This window comes from Diceros bicornis, chromosome 8 (genome assembly GCF_020826845.1).
Source record: "Diceros bicornis minor isolate mBicDic1 chromosome 8, mDicBic1.mat.cur, whole genome shotgun sequence".
NCBI classification, from domain to species: domain Eukaryota; kingdom Metazoa; phylum Chordata; class Mammalia; order Perissodactyla; family Rhinocerotidae; genus Diceros; species Diceros bicornis.
The window spans coordinates 45454812-45478763 of record NC_080747.1 but is presented as its reverse complement, the minus strand read 5'-3'; the positions used below and the strand labels follow the sequence as shown (position 1 = coordinate 45478763).

The following is a 23952-nucleotide window of genomic DNA, read 5'->3' as shown; positions in this document are numbered from 1 at the left end:
TAATAGCCTTCTTTACCTGTGAAATCTGATCCCATCTTAGATGAGAAAGAAAAGGTGACGTCACCAAGGAGATACGATCATCAACATTTAGTTTCAATCATTGTTGATCAAAATATTTCAATAAATGTAAAATAATCTCATTTTCCTTCAAGAAAAATTCCCTACACCACACTCTTACCTTTAAATTCTTTTAATACATCTTAAGAGCAGAAAGTTGCATCTTTCTCTGCATTTCACTCAATACTATTTGTATACAAAGAGACATAAAGTTTGAGAAAAAACATAAAACTCAGGTGAGGAAGTTCCTAGATCAGTATGTTCCTGGGAAATACTGCATATTAAATTGTATCCAACAGCAATTTGTTAAAACCTGGTGGATCTCATGCTTCTACAAACCGAATTTGTTTCTCTCACTCGTTACTTAATTAGGTACTTAGTTGACGACTTCATTCAGCCAGGCTGTCACAGATGCAGCAGGCAGTGACTGAGAATCTTCTAAATGTATAGGGCTTCCCTAGGTATTGGTACAGAGACAGACAAGGCCCTTGTCTCTTGAAGCTTATACCCCTAGTGTGGGAAATTAATATTAAACTAATAAATAGTCAAATAAGATAATTACAGTTTGATCTTTTCTATGAAGGAAATGAACTGTGTGCTCTTGTAGAAGTAACTGGAAGGTTTGGGCAGTTCTGGAAGGCTACTTTAAAGAACTGGTGTTTGAAGATTATAAATAAGCCAGTAAGATAGAGTTGGGAAGAAAACTTTCTAGGCAGAAGGATGAGCAGGTGCAAGGGCTCTGAGTAGAGCAAGACTTGGAATGTTCAAGGAGGTGACAGAAAATCATCATCCCTCGTGAAGCACAATGAGTAAGTGACAAAATGTGAAGCTGGAGAGGGAGACAGGATTTGGGTCATGCTGGTTCATGTGGTCTGGTAGAGGATTTTAATTTTATTAAAAGAGCAATTGACAGCCACTGAGATTTTAAGTAGGGAGTGACATGATTTAATTAAAAACTATATTAAACAACTGATTCTGTTGTGTCCAAAATGGGTTGGAAAATAGTAAGAATGAAATCAGGAAGATAAACAGGAGGGTGGCGTAGAAATCTAAGCAAGAAATGATGGCAGCTTGGAAATATAGTGGTGGAGAGAAATAGATAGATGCAGGATATTTTGGCAGCTAAATTGAAAGAGTTGTTGATATTTGGAATGTGGATAAGGAGATGAGATAGACAGAGAAATTAACTAGATTTTTAAATTAAGAATTGATGTGGTGAGGGGCTGGCCCAGTGGCTTAGCGGTTAAGTGCGCGCGCTGCCCTACTGGCGGCCCAGGTTCGGATCCTGGGCGCGTGCCGATGCACCACTTCTCCGGCCATGCTCAGGCCACGTCCCACATACAGAAACTATGAGAATGTGCAACTATGACATACACCTATCTACTGGGGCTTTGGGGGGGAAAAAAAAAGGAGGAGGACTGGCAATAGATGTTAGCTCAGAGCCGGTCTTCCTCAGCAAAAAGAGGAGGATTAGCATGGATGTTAGCTCAGGGCTGATCTCCCTCACAAAAAAAAAAAAAAAAAAAAGAATTGATGTGGTGAAACCATTTCTGAAATGCAGAAGACTAAGAGAGGTAGATGGATGGAGAAGAAGGAATAGAGCTCCATTTTGGTAACACTAAATTTGAGATGGTTCCCCCTACATCCAAGTGGAGATGTCAAGTAGGCATTTGGAAAAAAAATGTGGTTACAGGGGATAATTCCTGATTGAATATATAGAATCAGGAGACATCAGCATATAGATGAATTTTCAAGGCTTGACACAGGACAAGATCATCTAAGAAAAGGAGTGTAAATATATAAAAGAAGCCAAATGGAGAGAATGTTTCAAAGAAGAGTGTTCAACTTTGAATGTTCTTAGATTAACTCCAGTCAGAGAAGGATAAGAATGTGAAGATGTCTATTATATTTGAAAAACAGGGAGGTTTTCTGACAGGAGCAGATTGAAAGAAATACAGAGATGAAAACCAAGAAAAGATGGAAGAAGAACAAATGGGAACTGAAGAAGTAGAGACATATCAGTGTGAGATAACATATTTGAACAATTTTGCTGGGATGGGATGCAGAGAAATAGATTTGTGACTGAAGGGGGATGTAGAATGAATGAATGATTTTTTTAAGATGGGAAATACTGGTATATATTATATGCTGATAACGATGAAATAGTAGAGAGAGAGTAGACTGATTCTGAAGAAAAATATTGGAAATTAGGAAGGAGCACAGTCTTTAAAAAGAAGACTACAGAAGCTTAAGAAATATCAGGATTTGGATTTAACAAGAACAGGATCACGCTTCTGTTTGAACAAGAAAAAACAGAGAAACTGAACAGAGGTATAGGTTTTGGCTTCAGATTTGACTAATGGAGATGAGGAAGGTCACCTCTGATGGCTGAAAGTCATGAAATCTAGAGTGAGGAAATCTTTGATGAGTGATGATATTTTTTTTGAAGGAGCAAGTTGGGGTTTGTAAGAGAATGATGTGGTGGTAGTGATAAAATGATAACAAGGAACGTTAGTGGCCCAGCTAAGTCTGAAATTCTTGTAACTAGCCTTATTACTTCATTTTTGGTATTTGTCAAAGGGGCAACTCTAAACATGATGTGAAAGAAGGACTAGATATATTTCAACGACACTTAGATGTAGAGAATGAAGACTCTGGGCTTCTTTGGAAATGTCCAAAATTTTAATTTGTTATGATGCACTAACTCTTAATCTTATTTTTGTTTTAATTGAGAATGCACCTTTCCTCAAAATCTCCATAAAATCCACTATTTAAAATTTCCAAAATTCAGGGGGTGTACTAGCTGAACCCTTTATTGCAAGTGTTCCCCTCTACTTGAAGACATAAAAGAAATTCCAAAAATAATATTTTGCCAGTGGGTCAGTTCCATTGTATTTAATGCAAATAAAATAACTTTTGTTTGTTTTTTATATATTTGTGAAACATAACACATATTCAGAAAAACGCTAAAAAAATGTATAATTGATGAGATATTGTAATATGAATACTTATATAGCCAAAACTCAGGCAAAAGAGAAGAAAATATTGCCAGGCTCCCAAATGTCCCTTCCTGATGACAACATCCATCCCTCCTTCCAGAATTAACGTGATTTTACAGTTTTCTTCCTTAATGATGTACCCCTAAGCTATATGGTTTCATTTTCCCTGTTTTGAACCTCATATGAATGGAACCATAAAGTATGTCTTCTTTTATAGCTAGATTATTTTGCTCAAAGCTACATTTTTTTTTTTTTTTGCTGATGAAGATTGGCCCTGAACAAACATCTGTTGCCAATCCTCCTTTTTGCTTGAGGGAGATTGTCCTTGAGCTAACATCTGTGCCAATCTTCCTCTATTTTGTATGTGGGATGATGCCATGATGAATGGTGTGTAGGTGCATGCTCAGGATTTGAGCCTGCGAACCCTGGGCTGCAGAAGCGAATCGTGTGAATTTAACCACTAGGCCACAGGGCCAGCCCCTCAAAGCTACATTTTTAATACTCATCCATGTTGGTTTTGTATATATATAGTTAACTCATTTTCATAGCCATATGGTATTCTAATTTATAAGTAAATTTTATGTAATTTAACCATTCTACATAATACAGACATTTCTAGTTTAAGGCTATTACAGAAAAAGATGTTATAAACATTCTTGTTTATGCATTCTGGTGAAACTAAGGACTCATTCTGGTAGTGTGTAAAATGAATAAAACTGCTAGGTCAAACTGTATGAATATCTTTAATTTTAGTAGATGACATCAAACTGATTTCAAATTAATTGATTTACATTCTTACCAACATTTTTATCAGAATTCCTGTTTTTCAACACTTGATAGTCTTGCCAACACTTGATAATATCTAACGTTTTCACTTTAACCAAATCTGTTGTGTGTATAGTAGTATCTCGTTGTTTTAATGTGTCACATTATTTCCCTGATTACTACTGAAGGGCATGTGTGTTGGGGGGTGGGGGTGGATTGCTACTGGTATCTAGTTGGTAGAGGACAGAGATGCTGCTAAAAATCCTACAAGGCACAGGACAGCCCCACAATAATTATCTGGTCCCAAATGTCAATAGTGTTGAAGTTGAGAAACTCTGACCTAGAGGGTATCCTAAAATTTCTGAGCTATTAGAAGCTGTACACATGGATGACACTGAGTTTACGCTATTTTGATTTAGAAAGAAAATTCATTGATCAGAGAAAATGAAACATCAGAGCTAGCAGGAATTTTAGAAATCATCTAATTCAACCTTCTCATTTGATGGTTGAGGAAACACGACGCTTAAAAATGATTAAATTATTTGCGCACTTAGATATCTGTTTCTTTCCTTATGATAATGCCTTTCATTTCCAGAGCTATGTGAGCATCTTTTTTTTTTTTAATTTTTTGTTTATTGCAGTAACATTGGTTTATAACATTGTAAAAATTTCAGGTGTACATCATTATACTTCTATTTCTGCATAAATTACATCATGTTCACCACCAAAATACTAAATACAACATATCACCACAGACATGTACAGAATTATCCCTTTCACCCTCCTCCCTCCCCCCTTCCCCTCTGGTAACCACCAATCCAATCTCTGTCTCTACGTGTTTATTTATTGTTGTTATTATCTACTACTTAATGAAGGAAATCATACGGTATTTGACCTTCTCCCTCTGACTTATTTCACTTTGCATTATACCCTCAATGTCCATCCATGTTGTCACAAATGCCTGGATTTCATCGTTTCTTATGGCTGAGTAGTATTCCATTGTGTATATATACCACATGTTCTTTATACATTCATCCCTTGATGGGCACTTAGGTTGCTTCCAAGTCTTGGCTATTGTGAATAATGCTGCAATGAACACAGGGGTGCATGTACCTTTACAAATTGGTGTTTTCAAGTTCTTTGGGTTAATACTCAACAGTGGAATAGCTGGATCATATGGTAGTTCTATCCTTGATTTTTTGAGGAATCTCCATACTGTTTTCCATAGTGGCTGCACCAGTTTGCACTCCCACCAGCAGTGTATGAGAGTTCCCTTCTCTCCACATCCTCTCCAACACATGTTGTTTCCTGTCTTGTTAATTATAGCCATTCTGACGGGCGTGAGGTGATAGCTCATTGTAGTTTTGATTTGCATTTCCCTGATAGTTAGTGATTTTGAACATCTTTTCATGTGTCTGTTGGCCATCTGTATATCTTCTTTGGAGAAATGTCTGTTCAGGTCTTTTGCTCATTTTTTAATTGGGTTGTTAGTTTTTTTGTTGTTGAGATGCATGAGTTCTTTATATATTTTGGAGATTAAGCCCTTATCAGATGTATGGTTTGCAAATATCTTCTCCTAATTATTACGTTGTCTTTTCGTTTTGTTAATGGTTTCCTTTGCTATACAGAAGATTTTTAGTTTGATGTAGTCCCATTTGTTTATTTTTTCTATTGTTTCTCTTGCCCAGTCAGACATGGTGTTTGAAAAGATGTTGCTAACACCGATGTCGAAGAGCGTACTGCCTATGTTTTCTTCTAGAAGTTTCATAGTTTCAGGTCTTAGATTCAAATCTTTAATCCATTTGGAGTTAACTTTTGTGTATGGTGTAAGGTAAGGGTCTACTTTCATTTTTTTGCATTTGGCTATCCAGTTTTCCCAACACCATTTCTTGAAGAGACTTTCTTTTCCCCATTGTATGTTCTTGGCTCCTTTGTCAAAGATTAGCTGTCCATAGATGTGTGGGTTTATTTTTGGGCTTTCGATTCTATTCCATTGATCTGTGTGTCTATTTTGTGCCAGTACCATGCTGTTTTGGTTACTATAGCTTTGTAGTATATTTTGAAATCAGGGAGTGTGATACCTCCAGCTTTGTTCTTTTTTCTCAAGATTCCTTTAGCTATTCGCGGTCTTTTGTTGTTCCATATAAATTTTAGGATTCTTTGTTCTATTTCTGTGAAAAATGTTGTTGGAACTTTGATAGGGATTGCATTGAATCTATAGATTCCTTTAGGAAGTATGGACATCTTAACTATGTTAATTCTTCCAATCCAAGAGCACGGAATATCTTTCCATTTCTTTGTGTCTTCTTCAATTTCTTTCAGAAATGTTTTATAGTTTTCAGTGTACAGATCTTTCACCTCTTTGGTTAAGTTTATTCCTAGGTATTTTATTCTTTTTGTTGCAATTGTAAAAGGGATGGTATTCTTAATTTCTCTTTCTGCTACTTCGTTGTTAGTGTACAGAAATGCAAATGATTTTTATATGTTGATTTTGTATCCTGCAACTTTACCATATTCGTTTATTACTTCTAAAAGTTTTCTGGTGGATTCTTTAGGGTTTTCTATATATAAAATCATGTCATCTGCAAATAGTGACAGTTTCACTTCTTCCTTCCCAATTCGGATCCCTTTCATTTCTTTCTCTTGCCTGATTGCTCTGGCTAGGACTTCCAGTACTGTGTTAAATAGGAGTGATGAGAGTGGGCATCCTTGTCTGGTTCCTGTTCTTAGAGGGATAGCTTTCAGTCTTTCACCATTGAGGGTGATACTAGCTGTGGGTTTGTCATATATGGTCTTTATTATGTTGAGGTACTTTCCTTCTATACCCATTTTATTCAGAGTTTTATCATAAAAGGATGCTGTATCTTGTCAAATGCTTTCTCTGCATCTATTGAGATGATCTTGTGATTTTTATTCTTCATTTTATTAATGTGGTGTATTACGTTGATTGATTTGCAAATGTTAAACCATCCCTGCATACCTGGAATAAATCCCACTTGATCATGATGTATAATGTTTTTAATGTATTGTTGTATGCGATTTGCTAGTATTTTGTTGAGGATTTTTGCATCGATGTTCCTCAGTGATATTAGCCTGTAATTTTCTTTTTTTGTGTTGTCCTTGTCTGGTTTTGGTATCAGGGTAATGCCAGCTTCATAGAATGAGTTAGGGAGCTTCCCCCTCTCCTCAATTTTTTGGAAGAGTTTGAGAAGGATAGGTATTAAGTCTTCCTTGAATGTTTGGTAGAATTCACCAGGGAAGCCGTCTGGTCCTGGACTTTTATTTTTGGGGAGGTTTTTGATTACTGTTTCGATCTCCTTAGTGGTGATTGGTCTATTCAAATACTCTACTTCTTCTTGATCCAGTTTTGGAAGGTTGTAGGATTCTAAGAATTTATCCATTTCTTCCAGATTGTTGAATTTGTTGGCATATAGCTTTTCATAGTATTCTCTTATAATCTTTTGTATTTCTGAGGTGTCTGTTGTAACCTCTCCTCTTTCATTTCTGATTTTACTTATTTGTGCCTTCTCTCTTTTTTTGTTGGTGAGTCTAGCTAAAGGTTTCTCAATTTTGTTGATCTTCTGAAAGAACCAGCTCTTGGTTTTATTGATTTTTTTCTATTGTTTTTTTGGTCTTTATTTCGTTTATTTCTGCTCTGATTTTTATTATTTCCCTTCTTCTACTGATTTTGGGCTTTGTTTGTTCTTCTTTTTCCAGTTCCTTTAGGTGCATTGTTAGATTGTTTATTTGAGATTTTTCTTGTTTGTTGAGACAGCTCTGTATTGCTACAAACTTCCCTCTTAGAACTGCTTTTGCTGTTTCCCATAAGTTCTGGCATGTCGTATTTTCATTTTCATTTGTCTCCAGGTATTTTTTTTATTTCTTCTTTGATTTCTTCGTTAACCCAGTCGTTGTTCAGTAGCATTTTGTTTAATCTCCACATATTTGTGGCTTTTCTGATTTTCTTCCTATAGTTGATTTCTAGTTTCATACCGTTGTGGTCAGAAAAGATGCTTGGTATTATTTCAATCTTCTTAAATTTATGGAGACTTGTTTGATGGCCTAATATGTGATCAATCCTAGAGAATGTTCCATGTGCAATTGAAAATAACGTGTATTCTTTGGTTTTTGGATGGAATGCTCTGTATATATCTACTAGGTCCCTCTGTTCTAGTGTGTCGTTTAAGGCCAATGTTTCCTTATTGATCTTCTGTTTGGATGATCTATCTGTTGGTGTAAGTGGAGTGTTAAAGTCCCCTACTATTATTGTATTACTGTCTATTTCTGTTTTTATGTCTGTTAATAATTGCTTTATATATTTATGTGCATCTACATTGGGTGCGTAGATATTTACAAGTGTTATATCCTCTTGTTGGATTGTTCTCTTGATCATTATGTAATGCCCTTCTTTGTCTCTTTTTACAGTTTTTGTTTTAAAGTCTATTTTGTCTGATATGAGTACTGCTACCCCAGCTTTCTTTTCATTGCCATTTGCATGGAGTACCTTTTCCATCCCTTCACTTTCAGTTTGTGAGTGTCTTTAGGTCTGAAGCGTGTCTCTTGTATGAAGCATATATATGGGTCTTGTTTTTTTTATCCAATCAGCCACCCTATGCCTTTTAATTGGAGCATTTAGTCCACTGATGTTTAAAGTAGCTATTGATAAGTATGTACTTACTGCCATATTTTAACTTTTTTTTTTTCTCAATGTTTTAGTAGTCCTTCTCTGTTCCTTTCTTCTTCTATACAGAATTGATGGTCACTTTAGTTTGACCTCTGTCTGAAAGCTGTACTCTTTAACTCCCCTCCTCCCTCTTGTTTTTGATATCATAGCTAACCTCTTTTTTGTGCATTTGTATCCATTATGTTCTTATCCTGGAAACAGGTAACTTTTCCTATTTGTGGTCTTCTCTTTTCCCCTTAAATCAGTCCCTTTAACATTTCTTGGTAGCACTGGTTTCTTGGTGAAAAACTCCTTTAATTTTTGCTTGTCTGGGAAATTTTTGCTCTCTCCTTCCATTTTGAATGATAACCTTGCTGGGTAGAGTATTCTTGGCTGTAAGTTTTTTCCTTTTAGCACTTTAAATATATTGTGCCATTCTCTTCTAGCCTGTAAGGTTTCTGCTGAGAAGTCAGCTGATAGCCTTATGGGGTTTCCTTTGTATGTAACTTGACATTCTCTTGTGGCTTTTAGGATTCTCTCTTTATCTTTAATTTTGGACATTTTGATTATGATGTGTCTTGGTGTGGGCCTCTTTGGGTTTATCTTGTTTGGGGCTCTCTGTGATTCCTGTACCTGGATGTCTGTTTCCTTCCTTAGGTTAGGGAAGTCTTCATCTATTATTTCTTGAAATAGATTCTCTGCCCCCTTGTCTCGCTCTACTCCTTCTGGGACCCCTATAACACGGATGTTAGTGCACTTCATGTTGTCTCAGAGGTCCCTTAGACTGTCCTCACTCTTTTTAATTCTTTTCTCTTTTACCTGTTCACCTTGGGTAATTTCTTCTAGTCTTTTGTCCAGCTCACAGATCCGTTCTTCTGTATCCTCTACTCTGCTTTTGAGTCCCTCTAATGAATTTTTCATTTCCAGTATTGTATTCTTCAATTCTGATTGGTTCTTTTTCATATCTTCCATTTCTTTGTTGACATTCTCACTGAGTTCATCCATTCTTCTCCCCAGATCAGTGAGCATCCTTAACACTCTTTGTTTGAACTCTCTGTCAGGTAGGTTGCTCATTTCTGTCTCACTTAGTTCCTTTTCTGGGGTTTTGTCTTGTTCCCTTACTTGGAATGTATTCTTTTGCCTCCTCATTTTGCCTCTTTCCCTGTGCTTATGACTACATATTAGGTAGGTCAGCTACGTCTCTTGCTCTTGGATAGGTGACCTTATGTAAGTGATGCCTTAGGAGGCTTCCAGTGTGCTTCCCTCAGTTCTCAATCTTCCAGGGGTGACCCCATGTGTGCTACGTGTGTCCTTCTGTTGTGGCCCGTTTGCTCTCCCTGTAGGCGCCCAGGGAGGCCCAGTTATGCTCCTGGCCAGCTGTTGTAATGCTCAGCTGCTTGTAGTTGTTGTGGGCCCTTCAGTCTCTTTATCAGGTGTGGGGAGCTCCAGCACAGTTGGCTGCAATTTCTCATACCAAATTTGTGTTGCAGTATTTCTTTTAAGTGTGTAGGCCCCCAGCATGGCAGGTTGTAAGGCTCAGGGCCTTACAATTGCTGTAAGCCTCTAGCCTATTAGGTCTCTTGTCAGCTCTCTGAGGATTGCAGCTGGGTGGGGCTGGCCTCAGGCACGGGAGCACCCAATTGTTTCAGGCTTTGGAAGGTGGGGCAAACCCCCTATGTGGGTCTTTGAGAAGCACAAGTCTTCTGCAGCTGACAAGCCCTCCCGCCCACAGGTCCACACACACAGTCAACACAGTCCTGCCCCGTGTGCGCACCCCGACCTCCCGAAGTGGACCCAGTCTCTCCACGGCGGGAGCCCTAAACACTCTGCCACTGCCCCACACTCTCCACCCGCTCCTTGTGCACACCTTGCCCCGCTCAAGTGGGCTCAGTTGCCAGGCTGCAGAGAATCCAGTCACCAATCTATGCAGGCTCACGAGTTGCCTGAGGGCTTGTTGTTGGGTGGGGCCAGTCTCTAGGGTGGGCTGCCTGCCCTGGCTGAGCTGGATTAAATTGGTGCTCTAGCGGGTGGGGCAGACCTGGGCTAGCAGGCCCCAGGGAGAACTCCAATGGCGTCTGTGTCAGCACGCCCACACCAGGCCACAACAATGGCCACCGCCAACGTCCCAGTCCCTGGAGAGGTCTCACCTCTCACCGAGATGCACTCAGGGCCTATCAGGTGAGTCTCTTTTCACCACAGCACTGTGCACCTTTCTTTCTGGTGATTTTAGGATGCTTTCTGAAATGGGTGAGTTTGTGCGTGGGCCCTTTAAGAGCCGGTTTTAGTTTCTTTGTGAATCAGCTTTCCTTGTGCTGCTCCCCGATGTTTCAGTAGCAGGCAAAGTCAGATTTATGCCACTGGTCTCGATTGTGCTGGGTCCACAAAAGGCCCACAGTGGGGGCGCTCCCGGCTCAGGGCCCTGCGCCTCCTCCGGGGAGGGCTGCGGACCTGTGCGCTACTCCCGGCAGCCGTGAAGCTGGCGGCTTGTGAAGGCGGCGTTTTTCCTCTCCAGAAGGGAGCCTCTGCCTCTTCCACCTCAGTTAGGATTGTACTTTGTTGCAGGAGTTCCTCTTATCCAGTTTTCAGTTCTGTCTCAGGGGTAATTTTTCCACAAGTAGTTGTAAATTGTCTGTGTCCACGGGAGGAGGTGAGTTCTGACTCTGCTTATGCCGCCATCTTGAGTTCGCCCCCCTATGTGAGCATCTTGTTTCATCACAGTTCAGTTTACTAAATAGCTTTCTGTTTCAAAACTAAAGGATTGCTTCTTTTCTAAATAATAAAATTCTCATTGGAAATCAAGATAAAATAAATACTTAATCTTCGGTAAATGTTGCCTGATAATTATGAAAATGAACCAGCCCTATTGAGGAAAACAAATCCCCTTACATTCGCATTCACTAAATTTGCAGTTGTGGGAGATCAAGATTTGGCCACCCTGAAATTTATCTCTTTACCTTGGTTGTTTTCTCTGAAGGACATTTGACCTCCCCCACTAACTGCCTAAAGAATTTGACATGGTGGCTCCTTCCTAGAACAGACCTATCATGACTGCTATAAAGGTATTGTAGGATAGAGGTTACAATAGAAAAGGCACCAACAAGCCCATCTTATCAGAAGTTCTGTCTCTCTGGCCACATTCTTTGGATGACCCTGCGAGGAGTTGCCAGACAATCATTTACATTTATAAGGGAAATCTCCATTTGTAAAGGTATATCCCTCTCTGTTTTGAGAAGAGAGGGGGATGAGCTCATTTCTAGAGACTTATCAATGTGGAAGGTGAGGCCTTGGGGCTGCATAATAACCTTACTCTTGTTTACTGTGCTTTAGTGGTAATCTCCTGTAACTGACTCCCCCCACCCCCAAAATCCTCCTTTGTCATTGGCTGAAAATGGTATTTAAGACGAGAATTTCTGCTATTGTGTTGAGAAACGCAGTGTCCCTGCTTTCTCCCATGTATACATGTTATTAAACTTGGTATTATTTTCTCCTGCTAACCTGTCTTGTTAATTATTTGGCCAGCCATAAGAACCTTAAGGAAAAGGGCAGAGGGAGATTCTCCCTCTTCCCCCGACACAGTGAAGTGTAAAAGGCAGGCTAAAATAAACTTTGACCTTAGAAGTCAATTACACACATATGGATAATCAAACTTCATTTTATGACTACAAAAAAATATTCACTTCTAGTTTAGACTTAATCACCTTTGGTCATTTTCAATATTCTCCAAAAGACTTCCAATTTTCTTCTAAGGACTGACTAGATATCTAGTACACACACTAGTTTAATATTTCTTAGAAATATATAGCAAAGCAATATCAAGAAATCTGTTTTTGAAATATTTCCACATAATTACTGATAACCACACGTAGGAAAATTTTTTGGAAGAATTCCCCAATCATTCAATCATTCAATGGATTTGGGGTTTTTTAGACGTTTTCTGCTTCCAGGAGGTTCATCTGCATTAATGGCTTGGACGTGGTAATTGAAACTCCCATTAAAACTCATAATGGAATGATAGGGTTCCATTTGACCCGGGATAAAACACCTTCTTCCCTTCTGACCTTGTTTTGGAAAGGTTTTCACTAAAGCCTGGCTGAAGGATGAGCTCCTGACCCAGTTTAAGGATGCCCTTGAGTCTTGATATTTTTGAGAAACATTTTATACAGCTCTATGTCCTTTAAATATTATTTCCTAAAAGGGGGAAAGTAACATGACTTCTGAAATATTTTCTTAATGGCTAAATCAAAAGTACATATATTTGAAACGAGCTGACCTGTATTTGCTTCATTTTTCCATGTGACACTGGCCCTGAATGCAGAAGTCTGTTTGAAAGTGGTTATCTAGTTCAAATTTATACTGACTACAACCCACCCTAAGGGTTGTTTATTTTAATCAGTGTGATGAGTAGCCTCTCTCACTGTCTGCCCAGAGGGCAGCTTACCGTTATTACTGCCACCACTGAGATCTGACACTGTATATCGTCTAAATGGGACAGATGGAGCTTGTCTAAGGTTCTGTTTCATTAGCCATACCCTTGGCAAGCTTCCCATGGACATCAGAGTAAGGCAAGGCTGATGCCCGGTCTGTTATTTATAAAAAATGATTTAATATTAAATTACAAAATGCTATTGACACAATTATAGGACAGAAATTAATAGTGTCAGATTCAGTAAATGTAAGTTTCTCTGACATCATAAAACCATTGTCAACCACTTTATTCATGCATCAGCATCTCACAAGCAGAAAATGTGAGAGTGAGACCCTCGATCCTATCAAGTAACAAAGCATTTGAGAAGGTAACCATGTAACGTTTTTATCCTGGCTCTCTCTTGGAAGAGCAAATCAAACTTAAAAACGATGACTTCACTGCAGGGGAAACAACTTTCAGTAAGTGGATCCACTGGTTCTTGAGTATTAAATCAGATTGACCGAAAGATAGAGATGAATAGTGACAATGGCCACACTATTCGATAGAGATGTTTTATTAAGGCTAGTTTTCTGCTCCTAATTTTTTATGGAAGGATGTGTTTTCAACTTCAATGTGAAGATTAAAAGGCCAGAGGAATTTTAAGGCAAAGATTAACTTAATAAGAATGTTGTACAAAGCAATTGATACTGGTGTGGAAGGGATATAAAAGCTATCTTTAGACCTCTGAAGGTCTTCCATTGTTTTTCACTGAAGACACCTACATATAAGTAAACACTCTGCACTCTGCACACCATCCCCTCTACTCCCCATTTATTATGTTTGCCATTCCATATACTTCCTCATTTCCAAAAATGCCATGTTACTAATTGGCTGTATCACTCAATTTGGCACTTAACTCAGGCTCTGTTGAGTGTAGTCCTGGTGTTTTTCAGGAATGTATCTTTTGTCTTTCTAAAAAGTAATAAATTCCTTTGAGGTAAATATTCTACTTAATACTATGTGATCTTCACAGCACCAAGCAGAGACATGAGTACAGTGGTAGCCATTCAATAAATACTTGTAAAAGCAATGAAAACTGAATGATTGAATTGCTTAAGAGCAGAAGTAAATGTTCAAAACACATCAACATATTATTAGATTTTATTGCTATTAAGTAAAGTAAAAAAAAACAAGATGTAGAAAAGCTGATATTTCTGCCACAATCCTTTTTATTTTTCCCTTCTGTTATACTTTATATGGAGAAGCAAAAGTCAAAAGAGTTCAGAAAAGAAGGTGAGATGAAAATAAAAATAGAAAATAGTAATAGAGTGCGACAAATACAAAAGTAATGGTATACACCAGGCACAAGGGTGGCACGAAGGATGCAGTGATCAATATTCTTAGATGAATCAGAAAGGAAATACTTGATCTGGGTCTTGAGGCACAAGTAAAAATTCAACCATTATATAGAAGAAAGAATCTAAGTGAAATAGCTATTTCTGCCTCTACGTGCTGCAATAGATTTTATGATAGAGACGGTATTAACGACTACTAGAAATTAATAAGAATTTTCAAGAATCAAACATGAACTGAACTCGGAAGTATAAAACTTAAATAAGTGTAGAAGTAGAGAGTAGACATGGCTCTAAAAAGAAGCTTGTTTATAAATGAGGTTAATTGTGGCTAGTGTTCATAAAGTGAAGAAAGGCAACCCAAAAGAGCATGCACAGCACTATGTAATATCCTGACTCCAACTCACCCCTATCACCAAATGATCGTAAGTCCCCAAATACTGCGCTTGGTACATTCATTTTATTTTTACGTGTTTTAGACTATCTGGAAAGGAAGGAAAGGAAGGAAAGGAAGGAAAATTTTTCCCTTCTCTTCTAGGTTCTTTGGCTGCCTTAATAATTAAATTGACATAAGATGGATTAACAGAAAAAAAACAAATTTAATTTCATATGTACAGGAGCCCATAGAAATATGAGACTCAAAGAAGTGACCAAAGCAGGCAGCTTTTATACCTTCTAGTCAATGAAAGAATGAATTTGTGAAGAATTGACAAGACAAGGGGGTTTGGACTTGGGGCAGTAAATTAGTAAAGTAACAAGTTTTGTTTATACAGTCTTCTTGGCCCTCAATTCCCTATCTCTGTGATAACAATGTCTCTCTTTTTCCTGGCACAGTGAGGGTACCTTTTACAGGGGACATTTATTTCCTGCTCTAAGGGGGGGCAAAGGAGGATCAAAGTGTCCTTCTTGTGTTGGCTGTTTCTTAAGTAACTTTAATTCAAAATAACAAATATACAAAAATGGTATATTTTGGGATGGTCTACCCTGAACCCCATCACTGGTAATAGTCATTTCAGAGAAGTGAAATCAATACCTGCTAGATCTTACAGAAAATATTTTACTAAAAATGTATTTGCAGTATTTACTGAATTCACCAAGACAATAATCTGTTGAAAAATTTGAAGTCAAACAGATAAAATATCTTATCAATATACCAATATCTGCTAAAAGAGTTTATCTCTAGTAGTGGGTCGTATTATGCAAGAACAAATTTCAGAAACATTTATTCAGTAAGGAAGCATCTAAGAAGCTTAAATTGGAATCCATTTCTAAACAAACATAGCTGAGCTTATGTGAACTGCAATGAATCAGCAATAGTAAAAAATATATATAATCCACAAAAGATTTATTGGCATAATCTCTTACGGTACATCTGGTGCCTTTAGATAGCTAATAGAACCAATTTACCAGGAATGACATGTCAAAGCCTTAAGAGAAAATGATTCCTGCCAGATGCTACCTATAATCACTTTCTGCTGGTTCTAATATCCGTCTTTCCCTGGATGGCCTCAATCCATTCTGGCAGACACAACACAGTGAACAATGTCAGTAGACACTAGAAATGAATGGGAAGTGTAAATGAAAATACTGCCGTAGAGTAGGTCACATTGCAAACTCAGTACATAGAGGTTTAAAAACAGTAACAATTTGGTTCAGTTTCATTTAAATGTCATCCAAACTGTTTGAAGTATTTCATAATAAGAATGACTTTATAATAAGAGACTTTTTAATACCCTAGGGCAGGCTTAGAGTTTGTGGCCTTCACAGCTAAGGAAACACTTTGTCCTTGCCTTTCATCACTCTTACTCTTCTATTATTGCAACAAGTAGTTACTGTGCTCCGCAACTACTGTGTGTCTACCACTCTACTAGCGCATGTGAGGGATACACAGATAAGGATACTGACTCCATAGAGCTTGACCTAAGTTCATACAGATGCACCCATGGAGACGAGAAGAACATCAATATTTACTAGACATAGGAAATTCTTCCTAGAAAAAAGTTCAAGTTGTATACAATTACAGTAGGAATGCGCCTGGCCAGGCCTTCATTTCCAGATACCTATTCAATTTTCTTCAAATGCTCTAATTTCTGACTTCCATGTCTATTTTCTTAACATGCTTTGAAAAACTCTTGAAATACTTCCATCAGCAGTAAGTACTGTTTCTCACAATGACAACAAATCCCAGACCTTGCAGATGTATCTGTATTTGAGTGTGTTGTCTTAATCATGATGTTTTCTTTTCCTCAAGATACTGTTTCTCATCTTTATTTTTTGGCAACTATGCTGATAAAATTCATTAGAGTATAAAGCTCCAAATGTAATATTTTGCAGGGATTTATTAAGCAAAATATAATTAAACCCCAAAGGAGAAAAAATATTTTACATTTATGACAAAGACTCTTTTATCTTTTTTATACTTTATTTATTCATCAGCCCAATATCATATCAGTGTGCCCTGAAGATTAGCTCATGGACCAAGAAGCACTATTTCAGTCCTGTGTTGTTCAGCGTCTAGCTCACACTTGGCACTCCACAGGCACCAACTGGTCTACCTTAATAAGCCTTAAAAAAATAAAGACCTCATGTGTGCTGCACTGGGTTAAACTATATTCTCTTTAGGTTCAGTTGCAACAGTGCTGGGACCTGTTGAATTGATAGGATGTTCTTTCCTTGACAGCAGAAATCTCAAGTTGGACATTGTTTTGTCTTAAAATAAAGATTTATTGGGTAGTAGCAAAAGATTCTATTATAAGGAGGGCAATCAAAGAGCGAGGTAGTTCTCAAAATGACTAATTTATAGAATGATAACGATTCAATTTTTCTTTCTCATGTGAGTTCAGAAGCGGAGTGCTATTATGAGTGCTAACAAGGGCCTCATATTTCAGTCTATCAGAGTTACACATCTCAATGCTTTGCCTCACAATCCTTCTCATGATGACTGTTCTTCTGACTGGGATGATAATCAAGAAAAAAATATACCACCTCATTCCCACCATAATTACTCTGTTTTTATTATATTATTGTTTTTATTTTAATGGTCCCTCTTTCTTGGTCACCCAATGTACACAAATCATTAGCCGTGATTCCTATTTTCTGGTCCTTTGTCTCAGGAGTGAGCACAGAATCCCAAAGTCAGACAGAAAGGCCAAGCCCACTGGGTCTGTCAGCCAGAACTGTGGGGAGGAGCTGAGACCAGACATTGAGCTGACTGTCCTGGGAGAGGAACGTATGACAGGGCTTGTACGATTGGGTTCCTCTGCATCTGACATACTGCTCTTCCTAAGCAATGCCCATAATCTTACAATGATTCTTATATCTAAGATTGCATATATCTAAATGATTTTTAATAACGTAATGCTTTGACAGGGCCCTTTTGGAAAAAAAGCACATTCTGGGTATTCCACAAAAAAAGTCATTTTAAGGTTAGAATAGAATCTTTTGGGATCAGGAATTCACTGTGCAATGAGTCTTTGTTATTATGTTTGCATCATTTAACTTTATCACTAGGTATGCCTTGTAGTGATTTACACTATTTTAGTTTACATAATATATTTAAATAAAGCACAAATAACATTCCCCAGGGCAGTTGTAGTTTTGAATGCATTGTGTGGTGGTGCAGTAGAGCAAGCAGACTTTGGAGTCAGGCGGGCTTGACTAGTTCCAGCTCCTTTACTCAGTAGCTACAGAATCTTAAGGAAATCACCACCCTTTTGAAGGGCTGTCCTAGTCCCTGCCTGAAATGGTGTTGATGACTAAGTGAGAGAATATACATTAAACCCTCAGTACTGTGCCTGAACAGATTCACAGAATAGTAGACTGTTTGCTCTCATGTGTTTGCCAGTGTGCCACTGCACATGGAGCAGGGGGCAGCATCTTGGTAAAAAATGCTGTATTTTTAAACCTCAAAGAAGCAATTAATGTATGCAGTTTCCAACTTCCTAATTGGATGTGTTCTGTAATTTGCCTATTGTATTAGTTTTCTCTTGCTGTGATAACAAATTACAACCAATTTAATGGCTTAAAACAATATGATTTTATCGTCTTACAGTTCTGGAGATCACAAATCTGAAATGGCTATCAGTAGGCTAAAATCAAGGTATTGTTGGCAGGTCTGTATTCCTTTCCGGAGGCTCTAGGGGAGAAGCTGTTCCCTTGTCTCTTCCAGCTTCTAGATGCCACCCACATTCTTTGGCTGTGGATCCTTTCCTCCATCTTCAAAACAGAAACATGGCATCTTTTTGACCCTTTCCTTGTCACATCTCCCTCTGGCTGCAGCCTCTGAGGTAGCTGGGACAGGTTTTTTGCTTTTAGAGCTTCAAGGTTAGATCACGCCCACCCAGATAATACAGAAAAATCTCCTGTCTCAATTTCCTTAACGCTATTCACATCTGCAAAGCCCCTTTTGCCATGTAAGGTAAGATATTTACAGATTCTGGGGATTAGGCTGTGGACATCTTTGGGAGGTCATTATTCTGCCCATGTAGTTGTGTATGATATTTGATTGAAATTCAGAATGTGTGTCTCTATGGAAATAGTGTTATACATGCTAGCTATGCCCACAGATTAATTCACAAAATGTTTAAATCATAATATACCTCAACTATAAAAATGCAATAAGTGAACAAATAGGCAAAACATAGTGCCAAAAAATGTTAGCTGAATTTACCTTGAATGTCTGGTACAAAATTCATGGATTCTAAATCCCTGAGCTGAAAGATGAGAATTGAAGTGAAAAGGATGGAGTAAGGATGGGATTTAGGAACTAAGGCATAATGAGCTGTGATAATTAATTTTATGTGTCAACTTGACTGAGGTAAAAGATGCCCAGATAGCTGGTAAAACATTATTTCTGAGTGTGTGTGTGAGGGTGTTTTCAGAAGAGGTTAGCATTTGAATTAGTAGACTGAGTAAAGAAGATCCTCACCACCTAATCCCTTGAGGGCCTGAATAGAACAAAAAGGCAGAAAAATAAGGAATTCTCTCTCTCCTTAATCTCAGATGTCCATTTTCTCCTACCCTCAGACATCAGAGTTCCTGGTTCGAGGGGCTTCGGACTCTGGGACTTACACCAGTGGCCTTCCAGGTTCTCAGGCCTTGGACTCAAACTGAATTATACCACCAGTTTTCTTAGTTCTCCAGATTGCAGAGAGCAGACAGTGGGACTTTTCAGTCTCCATAATTGCGTGAGCCAATTCCCATAATAAATTTCCTCTCATATATCTATATATGTTCTATTGGTTCTGTTTTTCTGGAGAACCCTAACTAATACAGGAGCTTCATCCTTGTCTATGGTGACCTCATCATTATCCCATTAAAAGTCTTCCTCTGCCTCAATAGATGGCAGGACAACATGGTTCCATTTCCTCTGCCAGCTTCTGCTTTCCGCCAAAAGCTTCCCTCCCATCCCTCTAGCTTAAGCCCGGAATGTGAATTCACAGCTCATCCCTGCAGATCCTATACTTGAAATCTACTCTGAGTTGTCAACTGTGAGGAACAAAGAGAAAATTCAAGATTCAAATGCTTCGTAGCATACCTCCTCCTTTGCTCTCTTCTCATCTTGCTTTTCTCTCCTTCTATTACCCCTGACTTCAAAAAACACAGCCCTTTCCCAAGGGAAATTTAAGAATCAGGAACTTTGGGTGGGTGAGTTTTCCTAAGCAGTGGATGTGGAAAAGAACAGAGGGGACTCAGTCAGATGCAGACTAGTGGTGGCAATGAGCTACTTAACATCGCTGATGATTTCTTGGTGACTAGTCTTGCATAAAAAATTATCATAAATCTGGTATAATTATTGAAATAACAGACTGTACCTGTATGATTTTTATGGACAATATAGTCTGGAAACAATAATCCATATTCAACAACAGAGTATTTAAAGTAGGAACATCCTAATGGATTCCACATTTTCCCTTGCTGTTTTCCATACTAGGTAATGTGGGACCTCCAGCCTTTTGTCAACAAGAGTTTCTGAGACTCCCTAAGCTAGTCTCACAGTTGCTGATCACACGCTCTATCACAAAAGTATGGTCATAATATCTCTATCTTATGTCCTATGCCCTTCACTGCCCCCAAGCAGGGCAAAGGCATCTTCATGCCATTTGAGCATCCACCCTGAGCCGTCTCCTGGTCGACTCTGACGTCTTCCCTTAAAGTACTCCCAACCTCCTGAGACTGCTATTGCTGCCCCGGACACTCAATGTCCTGAAGTAGCCCTACATTCCCTGGTACAGAAAAATCATGCTGCATCCTCATAAAATGAAAAAAAAAAAAAATCATTTATGCCCCGCCTTGACTCACACATCATTACCCAGCATAGAGTTTCTTACGCCACAAGCAGCTCAAGGTTCCCTGGAGGAAAGGCGTTTCAGCTCCCACTAGCAGCAGTTCTCTCCACAGGGTTAGAGTCTGGGGATGAACTTCTCCGTTGAGCTCCCACATGCCCACTCCTTGGATGTGTGTAAACCTTTCTTTCAAATATCCTCAAGTGAATTTGATTCCTGGCAAAACTAAGACATATCTGAATATGTTGAGAACCATTTAGACTAAAGCTAAAACTCCCACTACACAAAGGATATAGCATTAAAAAAATGATAAAAATCATATTGAAAGTGTTTCCTGGCATTTGGGAAGTAGATGTGTTCACCATCAAATAATACAAAGTGTTGCCATATTTGAGATGGTAGTTTGATGCTTTTTGTGGTGGTAAGAGATGGCACTGTTTATCACCAATTAGATTCCCATTTTGTTGTGGCTTGTCATCACTGTAATAATTTGGTTAATTTGAACCCTGAAAGTTCTTTGAGCATTGTTGTTACATTCCAATGCTTTTTATAGGCTGTACTGTAATCCTCCTGCTAATTGACTGCATTCACTTACACTCAAATAAATATTTACTAGTAATAATAATATGAAACATATACTCTTGAGGCCCTTAGGAATCAAAAAGTAGAAAAACATAATCCTTGTCCTCAAGAAGCTCATAATTTTGTAAGAAACTATATTTATAAAACATGCTAAAGTTAAACTACTTTAAAGATGTCTGTGTTTAGTTATACTGACTGTCGATACAAATAATCCATAACCAATCTATAAATCAAAATTGGGGTGAGTTTATCATAAGCCAACCCTGAGGACCATATAGCCTGGGAGAGTCCTTTCACAAAGGAATGGAGCACTCTAGAGAAGTGAGGTGTACAGAGTGGCTATCTACTGTCAAGAGCATGCATCACACATGATTGCAGTGTCCCTTTTAGGATAGTCACAGGATTGCTTTGCCGGCACAGCAATTTGGTGAACACAGCAGGTCAGTGGTCACTAGGTGGGTGGTCACAAGCTGAGGGCAGCAGGTCAGCAATAAATCCTCAGTTTAGGGAGAGATGCTTATCCTCAAGGAAATGCCGTTGTGGGGGAAGTTACATCTTTATCTTTAAGGGCATTGTTCTTGTCTTTGGGACATAGTAAATACTTAAAGCAGATATACAATGCACGCTCAACAGGCACCGGTGAGGCCCTTTTGGAAAAACAACCTCAGGTCGAATTAGTTTTAACCCAAATGGCTTCCTCATATGCTCCGATATATCCTATTGCTTGTCATTTATTTATCATGACAAACAGAAATTGAAATTGAAAAAGGTCTTACAAATATGTTGTTAGAGTAATAAAACGGACTTTTTCAAGCAAATAGCGTGGAGAAATATTCTTTCACAGAGAAGTAAAAGTAAAAGAAGTAGATAAAGGTCAACTAGAAACTTGAGACTCTTGAAAACATGTACAGACTTGCGTACAAGTTCAAGTGTGTTTATAAGTGCAGGCCTGATTTCAAGCGTAGGCAAGCATACAAGTCCCTGGAATTATTTATAAAAAGATCCTGCTGTGTAGTGAAGAATTAACCTCATCCAAAGAGAAGTGCGACATTTGCCTTTGGCTACTGAAAGGTGATTGCTAGGCCCCTGGAATGTCGTGCCTGATAAGAATGTCTCTGTTTGCCTGGGTGCTTTGACCAATAGGCAATCTTACATGACTTATGATAGGAGCTTTGGAACATGCCATATCAGCTATGATCTCAGGGGGCACTGGAGACCAAACCTGCAGGAGAGGCTGGAAGCTAAAGGTCAGCCACGTGAACACCATCTAATCGAACTTCAATAAAAATTCAGGACAAAGGCCGGCCCCACGGCCAAATGGTTCAAGTTCCGCACACTCCACTTTGGTGGCCCAGGTTCGCGGGTTTGGATCCCAGGCATAGACCTACTCCACTCATCAAGCCATGCTATGGTGCTGACCCACATACAAAATAGAGGAAGATTGGAACAGATGTTAGCTCAGGGCCAATATTCCTCAGCAAAAAAAAAAAAAAAAAAAAAAAAAATCCAGAACACCTAAGGCTTGGGTGAGCATCCCTAGTTCACAATACTCTTTGAGCGCTGCCACACATTGTAGCCAGGAGGAGGTAGCGCTGTCCAGGAATAATTTTTCCTTTTTTTTTTTGCTTAAGGAAGATTGTTCCCGAGCTAACACCTGTACCAACCTTCCTCTATTTTGTATGTGGGATGCCGCCACAGCATGGTTTGATGAATGGTGCATAGGTCCATGCCCAGGATCTGGGATCTGAACCTGCAAACCCCAGGCCACAAAAGTAGAGCACACAAACTTAACCACTATGCCACCAGGCCAGCCCAACTCTGGGTAGTTGGTCTCAGAAGTCATTGCACCTGCAAAATTTCTTTTACTTTATGATTCATAAACAAGATAAAGGGCAAATAGGAACTGGATAGAAGAATATGTCACTGTCAATTTTCATAAGAATTATCAAGATTTAAGATGAGAAAATTATGATTGGGTCTCCAATTACGATTGTGACTTCTCATTCATCGTACAGTAGTCCTGGCAATTAAGATTGAGATGTGAGGAGAGAAACTCCAGCTCCTTACTAAATTTTTCAATAAAACTCCAATGAGCCAATCTGAAGTGTGAGAACTAGAGTAATCGGCAAGTTGAAGCACTCTTATACAGTATTGTTTCACCAGAGCTAATTACAGTACTGTGCAGCCTTGGAAGAAAATTTTCTGAATTCCTTTATTTCCTCATTAACATTTAAACCATCAAGTCTGAGACATCTATATTCGTGGAGTTCTTGCTAAAGAAATCTCCCAAGGTAATGCCCCTTTGACCTGTTAATTTCAAGTATTTGGTTTCAGAGGGACACAAAAAAAAGAAAGAAACTGGAATTGAATGGTTATTCATATGTATCCCAATTTTCCATTTCAAGACTTTGGCTAAGTGATAGTGAGTTATACTGGATAAGTGTGAGTAATGTCAAGAGAAAAGATGATGCATTCTTTTGCCATCCTCACTTCACCTGTATCTACTTTCACCCCCATATATCTTCCAAGAGATTACATTTCACACTGCCTCCTCACCCAGGTGGGGTACAGACCTATCAATTTGGGTATTGTAGTCTGGTCATTGCATCCAGATTGACACCTTCCTAGGTCACCATTTGGTCTATATGAGTAGATGGGACCCAGAAATAGTGGAGAAACCAGATGGAAGACTTACAAGAGAAGCAGATGACTGTATTGAGAGCTACAGAGTAGATCACTTACATCAGGACTGAATGAAATTCACTGCCAGACACATTCAAGGAGTCTCCAGCCCCAGCTGAAGACAAAATGAAACCTACTGAGCCAGACAATGCCTCAGGATTGT

General features: G+C 38.7%; 1 pseudogene; it reads right to left on the bottom strand.

Moving 5' to 3' along the window:
- Positions 1–22374, bottom strand: part of LOC131409231 (large ribosomal subunit protein eL14-like) — a 59709-nt pseudogene extending 37335 nt beyond the window's left edge.
- Between the last annotated feature and the right edge of the window lie 1578 nt (positions 22375–23952).